A 7,611-nucleotide genomic window follows, 5' to 3' on the forward strand; every position below is an offset into this window, starting at 1 on the left:
GTTAATTCCTTCGGGAGTCCCGAAGCAATTAACCCCCAAGCTGAGGTGTGAAAACCGTGCCGAAAGCTGAGTGGCACTTGGGTTAGGTGTCTAGAAGGGTGACCCTGGGATACCGGGCGACCTCTCAGAATACGCAGCATTAACCTTGCATTCGGGACGACTGCATGCTCTGTAGTGCGAGAAACACACAGATCTATCGCACTTTTCGCATCAACGTCTGCCAAACCATGCCGAACTACTACAAAAAAGGGGCTATGTAAGCGGAGCGCCTACGCTACCGCTAATCGCTGGCAGGCATCAGATAGGGGAAGAGCGATGCTTTATAACCCAGAGAAACATCAACATCTAGGTTTCTCTTAAGACTGAAGATCTGGCTGAAATGGCTGACGGGCTTCGTGGATATTTTTCCGAAGAATCCGACCTCTGGATTATCGATTGTTGTGTGTATACTGCAGCGAGAGCTTTGGCCGATGCAAATCGTAAACCAAACCGATTGTTGATCATAAGACCAAAAGACGAATGCATCAACTCGCTATAAATATAGGCTGGGGGAGGCACTACGCGTCTCGCATTCAGTGTGTTATTGATTACATAATATCTGGCAGGAATTTTACCGCCATAATGGCCATAATGGCATCTCTGAAGACCTTGAGCTCATCGACAGAAGCGCTATATGACACCTTTGCGCTGGAGAGGCTTATACATACCTGGGCGTAACACAGAGCCGCATTCAGAATGTGACATCTATAAAGAATACTCTCCGAAGCAGATACAAACGTATCATCTGGCAGATTTGGTCTTCCGAACTGTCGGCGAGAAACAAAGTATCTGCAACGAACATGCTTGCCGTCCCGGTATTACTCTATCCATTTGGAGTGGTTCCAGGAACGAAGGTCGAACTCAGATCCCTGGATATCGGGACACGAAAGGTTATGCACATGAACAAAAGCATGCATCTTAAGTCTTCTGTTCCGCGACTTAACATTTCACGCCGTCATGGTGGTCTCGGAATATTGAATCTTGAATGATTTCACAACATGATTATTCTGGCGAATATACATAGAGTCGCAAATAGAAGAGACCCTATTCCTAAAATGTTCAGAAAGCACGAGAAAGTGGGCAAGGGAGTGTTTCTGTACAAAGCAGATCAGGAGGCTGCTGAAACACTCGGACTTAACTTCAGTATGAGGGGCAAGCAAAATGAATCAAATCTTATCTATCTCGAGTACTCACTTCTGAAAGCCCAGATTAAGAAAGCACAGGAGAAAACCTTCCGTGAACAGCTCCTCGAAAAGAGGATGAATGTCATCTTCCACAGAGATATGGAGGATCAGTAAATGTCGTGTGAACTAAATATTGCTTTTCCTTAATGATCCGGATTTAAGTCGGGAATGGAGGGTTTCATTTCTGCGTATCAAGACGGCGTCATTTCCACCTTAACATACCATCGCCACATTTTGAGGAGGGCCATGAGTGTGCCTCACATTTATTGTGCCATGCACACCCCGAGCAGCTAGCACACATTAAACTAATCGTCCGTATTGTCGGCGCTCTAGGAGGTGCCAAGATTTCACTGGTTAATAACCTGAAAAGCATCCCTGTGTGTTAACAATATGCTAAAACACTTGCAGAAATAATGCAGAAGGCGGTCGTCCTTCGCACGCTCTGTGTCCTCAGAGTGCACGAGACACCTTTGCCGGATCGTCGTATTGTTTCCGTCACAGACTGTATCCAACTATCTCACGGTTATGACACGTGCTGAAACTTTATTGCAATTTCGCCGGGATCGGGTGCATTTTTTCAGCCTAGCAGGCGCTCGTAGCGAAAACCTGCGGTTGTCCTTATGTCAAAATTATATACATGGTACATTCTTTATGAAATCGATCACCCCCCACCCCCTATACAAAAATGGTGGCTAGTAAAAATATCGTACCAGGCCGGAAAAATTTGCTTTTAGTTTCTACTTTTATGTGCCGCGTGGCCTTTTGTCAGGAAAAAACATAGAGGACCTGAAATGGCCCCATGAACCGAGGGATAGTAGAAAAAAATCTTTATTTCGTATTTTTAGTGTTTTATTGCGGTATTTAAGGAACTTTTGTGGCGTTAGAGTGGATCCTCATGAATAGTGTATCTTTATTGAGTACTGTGAAAGCATCATTTTTCATTATTCCGGTAACAGATTCCGTTCTTTCAAATCTTCCATTAAGCTTTCTGCTCATCTTGTCATGTTCTAACTTACTGTAGAAAAAAACTTAAATCACTTTGAAATGCCTTTTTGCCCAGGTGAAAAGTGCTTTGCATGCCAAAATGGCTTCTGATCGTTTTGCGAGTAGACTAAATCGATAATCCTCTCTTTTGAAATGTGCTCCAATACCATCGTTGGCACCATTTCAATAAGCAGTCGGACTAAAGTGCCACTTAACCTTAATTCCATAATCCGGCGCGTGATTCATCGATTTCGCCATCTGATATTTGTTCTTGAAGTGTTGTTTGACGCCGTCTGTGAGGTAAATAATTTTCTTTACCTCGAAAACATATTTTTAGATTTCAGGAATCAGCTGAGTTTGTATTGTGTAAACTGTAGCCGTATCACGCTTCAGGCCGTCCGAAATAAATACACAGCTCACATGTTTTACCTCATCGCAACGTTTGTAATAGAAGATCGCGGTAAAAACTGTACATTAAATATTGTTAAAATGAAAAGCTTGCGATGCATTCTGAAGAACAAATGCATAATTTTCGGAGAAATCGAATGGCAGAATCACTTAGTTTTCTGAAATTAGTAATTTTATTTCTGAATAGAATGTTGATTGTTCCCTGGCAATGTAAGAATGCGGCTTCAGAATTTCAATTTTGCTACACAATTCTTCGATAAAATCATCTGCCGAAAGAGTCTGTTTGTTTAAAGTAGACCCTCTAAACAGTTAGATATTTCTGACATGCCAGGACATTTTTGACAATTGTTTAAATAGCAATCAGGCGCAGACTCACCTCACATACATTTTTTTATGCATTCTTTATAGTTACATAACTTATAATCTGTCAATTTAGATACACTTATAGCTTCTATAATCATTTTAGCATTCTCGGGTGTAGTACATATACAAACGCAATGCGTACCTATAGCACCCGCAGGTACACAATTTTTTGGTGGAAGTTGCGCAAAGGTGGTCAGACTAACATCATTTTCAGGATAAGGATCGTTGAAGGAATTTTGTAATTCTCTTAGATCAAGTATAACAAGAGGCGTTTCTGTGCTGCTGTGCGTTCTTCGTCTACTTGCATAGAGACTGTGTCTTTTCTTCCAGCCATTACTCTACTGTTCATATCGCTATCATAAAAGTCGTCTGTTTTTTTTTTAATAGTATCTTCTGATACATACCTCCAAGCTTATGTTGTCGTACTTGCTAGAACACTATCAGATGCCTTCAATTTTTTGCTTTATTAGCTAGATGATACGTGGTACCAAATTCTTTCATTACTTTTTTGACACTCCATGATTGCAGTGCTTTTGTCAATATCCTCAATTTCAGAGGGTCATGATCATCCAGACGCGATAATTCATCTTTTAATCCTGAAAGTAAGTCTTCCAATTCAAGTTATGTGAGCGACGCTTGTACATCTTTCTGTTGTCGACAATTTTAGCACACTTTTTATTTTGTTTAAATATTGGAAAATTGTAGACGAAGTAATTTGGATATTGTTCTTAAATGCTTACCTTTGTGAATTTTTCTTATATACGGATGTACACATCGATCAGAACGAGCCAACTCAGCGGTGTTATTTTTACCATTAACTTGACGAACACAGATGGCCTGAAAATAAATTGCTTGGGTAATTATTTATAGCATCGGTAATTTTAAATCCCGAGGAAAAATTCAGCCATCCTGACATAAATATCGAAATCAGGCACAAAGGATTACAGTCTTACGATGTGGAGCATTAGAGGAAAGCATGATAAATTGAATTAGTTTACAAAATGGAATATCCGGATTATTGTTTCAGTAAATGACCTGTAACCAAAAACACTTTCAGAGTCAAAAGTTCGCAAACAGAAAATTTAATTCTAAACACTTTTGATTTTTGGAGGTAGAAAATGAACATCAAGAACCTTTTTAGCACACCTTACAAATATATTATGTGCTTTCATACACATACGAAACTTACTGCATAATGTTCCTCTTCTTTTCTAAAACGCTCCAAACATTATAATATTTGTTCTCAAGAAAGAGAAATCGTTTTTCTGAGGCTCACGGATTGTTATCATAATCTTTAGATAATTTAAGACAAAAATGTCCTATAGCGTCCTATGCTTAATTGCTTTTTATTTCGTTTTTTCAGTCTAAATCCTTATTCAAAGCTTGTATGGATTGAAGTTTTCTACCTAAATTTAAAAAAGCTGGTGTAAAACCTGTACACGAATGTTTACTAATATTTAACGCAAATTGCAGATAATCTAAATTTTCATCCCATGTTTCCCATCAAACCCTGTCTGATTGTTTACTTTTGTTTTTATTCTCTGGCAAATATCGCATTCTTTCACATATTTTAACGTTTCAGAATACATTCCGGGCCAAAAATAATTTTCCGAAATTTTTGCATTCGTTTTTCCATACCTAAGTTTAATTTCCACGGGTTGCTATCTAAATTTAAGCTTGATTTTAGAGAGTCGGGTCTACAAAAATATAATTGATTATCGCGTATTAGCCAATTATGATTTTCCTCTGGTTTATTTTTTACATGAATCATTTTATTTTTATACCAGTTAACTTCAATTTCTTTAAAATCTTTTTCCTTCGATTCTATTGTGCTGGCTAAAATACTTGAAACTTTTCTGTGATTTTCATTTGATCTTGATAAAGCATCTGGTACCTGATTTAAACTTCCTTTCGTATATACAATTTCATAATCGTATTCTAACAATTCTAAAGCCCATCTTGCTAATCGACCTGTTGGACTTTTTAAGCTATTTAACCATTTTAATGTAATATGATCTTTAATAACCTGAAAAGAATAACCCTCTAAATATGGTGTAAACTTTCTAATCGCCCAGATTACGGCTAAACATTCTTTTTCTGAAGCTGAATACTTACGTTCAGCTCCATTTAGACCTCTACTCGCAAACGAATAATAATTTTCACATACATAATTTTCGCCGTTTATTGATTGTGTTAAAACAGCTCCTAATCTTATATCACTAGCATCAGTTTCAAGTTGGAATGGGCTTTCAAAATCAGGGCAGGCTGAAATTGGTGCTGTCGTAAGTGTTAAATTGTCGTGAAAGCCTGTTCCTGTTCGTCAGACCATTCCCACTTTACTTCCTTTTTTAATAACTTTTGTAATTGTTCCATAATTTCTTCAAATTTAGGGATAAATTTCCTATACCATGAAGCCATTACTTTAAGTCTTTGAAATTGTTTAATTGTTTTTGGCCTTGGAAAATTTAAAACTGATTCGACTTTTTCTTCATCAACTTGTATTCCCTTTTCATTCACTTTGAAACCCAAATATTTTATTTCCGAACATCCAAATTCGCATTTATCCAAACCTATTGTTAAAACTGCATTTTTAATTTTATCTAAAGCAATTTATTAGTATTTTAAATGTTCTTCAAAATTTTTTGAAACTATAATTATATCGTCGAGATTACAAAATACATGTGGCTTTATTTCTGGTGTTATTATTCTGTCCATCAGGCGCTGGAATGTATCCGGAGCATTTGTTAATCCAAATGGCATCCTCTTAAACTGATACATTTCTTTGCTTAATGGGTTCGTGACCTTGCACATCTATTTTATGGCTAGTCAAATGGGTCGGTTTTGATTGTGTTCCCTGATCTATTACTTTTCTTTTATTCAGATTTTCTAATTCCACTTGTGCTTCATTCAACTCTACTATGCCTTCAGAAATTTCCTCGCAAATTTCTAAATTTTTCTTCTTTTCTATTTTCACACGCGTAATATTATTATTTATTCAAGTTTGAAACAGAGTTATAGAAACAGAGTTTCGGTTAGATTGGTTAATTAGATAAAATATTATTTTAGAGGCCTGATACCAGTGGTTTTTTTATCTTTGTACGACAGAGCTCTATATTGTACGGTTGATGAGTAGAAGAACTACTATATCATAATCAAAATTTATCACGCAAAATTAATTGAAAACGCGAGAAAAATAAGTTCTAAAAAATTCACTGGGTTTGAACCAACAACCTCCGGATTACATGTGAGGGGCGCTACCAATTGCGCCACCGCAGCACCAACAGTGAAAATTTTATAATTTGTATTTGCCTAATATCAATCGAAATTATTTTTCATAGATGTTATTATTTTAAGGCCAGTTGTTAAATTCAAGTTTGAAACAGAGTTTCCGTTACCGACCGTAGATCAACCCTCCAAACTATCAAGGCCACAAACCTACACATATCGATCGAGTTAAGAATATTCAATAACAGAAAATGCTTAACGTCTTAATGAGACTACTTGGAAAATAATATTTTCAAATTAAAATTCTTTCATGAAAAAAGGATCCTACTCCATCTTCACTCCATTGGGAATCGAACCACAAAACTTCTGATTTCCGGCCAGGTGCTTTTCCAATGAAGCTATTAGAGGGATCAGAATAAGAACTCTTAATTCAAGAAAATAACACCAATTTTTAGCTAGGTGTTAATAATACAAGTAATTATTTTTAAATTTTTATCAGCTATATCATCAGATATTGCACCTTACCGACAGTAGATCAACCCTCCAAACTATGAAGGCAGAAAATCTACACATATCGATCAAGTTAAGAATCTTCAGTAACAGAAAATGATTAAGGTCTTAATAAGACTAGATGGAAAATAATATTTTCAAATTAAAATTATTTATTGAAAAAAAGATCCTACTCCATCTTCACTCCATTGGGAATCGAACCACAAAACTTCTGATTTCCAGCCAGGTGCTTTTCCAATGAAGCTATTAGAGGGATCAGAATAAGAACTCTTAATTCGAGAAAATAACGTCAATTTTTAGCTAGGTGTTAATAATACAAGTAAGATGACAAGTAATTGAAGATGGAGTAGGATTTTTTTTTTCAAAAAATAATTTTAATTTGAAAATATTATTTTCCGTCTAGTCTTATTAAGACGTTAAGCATTTTCTGTTATTGAAGATTCTTAACTTGATAGATATGTGTAGATTTTCTGCCTTCATGGTTTGGAGGGTTGATCTACTGTCGGTAAGGTACAATCTCTGATGATATAGCAGATTAAAATTTAAAAATAATTACTGGTATTATTAACACCTAGCTAAAAATTGGCGTTCTTTTCTTGAATTAAGATTTCTTATTCTGATCCCTCTAATAGCTTAATTGGAAAAGCACGTGATCGGAAATCAGAAGTTTTGTGGTTCGATTCCCAATGGAGGGAAGATGGAGTAGGATCTTTTTTCAAGAAATAATTTTAATTTTATTATATCATAATCAATTTTTATTACGCGAAATTAATTTAAAACGCGAGAAAAATAAGTTCTAAAAATTGACTGCGGGCTGGGTTTGAACCAAAAACCTCCTCATTACATGTGAGGGGCGCTATCAATTGCGCCAGCGTAGCGCCAACAGTGAAAATTTTAG

This window comes from Belonocnema kinseyi, chromosome 6, assembly GCF_010883055.1.
Source record: "Belonocnema kinseyi isolate 2016_QV_RU_SX_M_011 chromosome 6, B_treatae_v1, whole genome shotgun sequence".
NCBI classification, from domain to species: Eukaryota; Metazoa; Arthropoda; class Insecta; order Hymenoptera; family Cynipidae; genus Belonocnema; species Belonocnema kinseyi.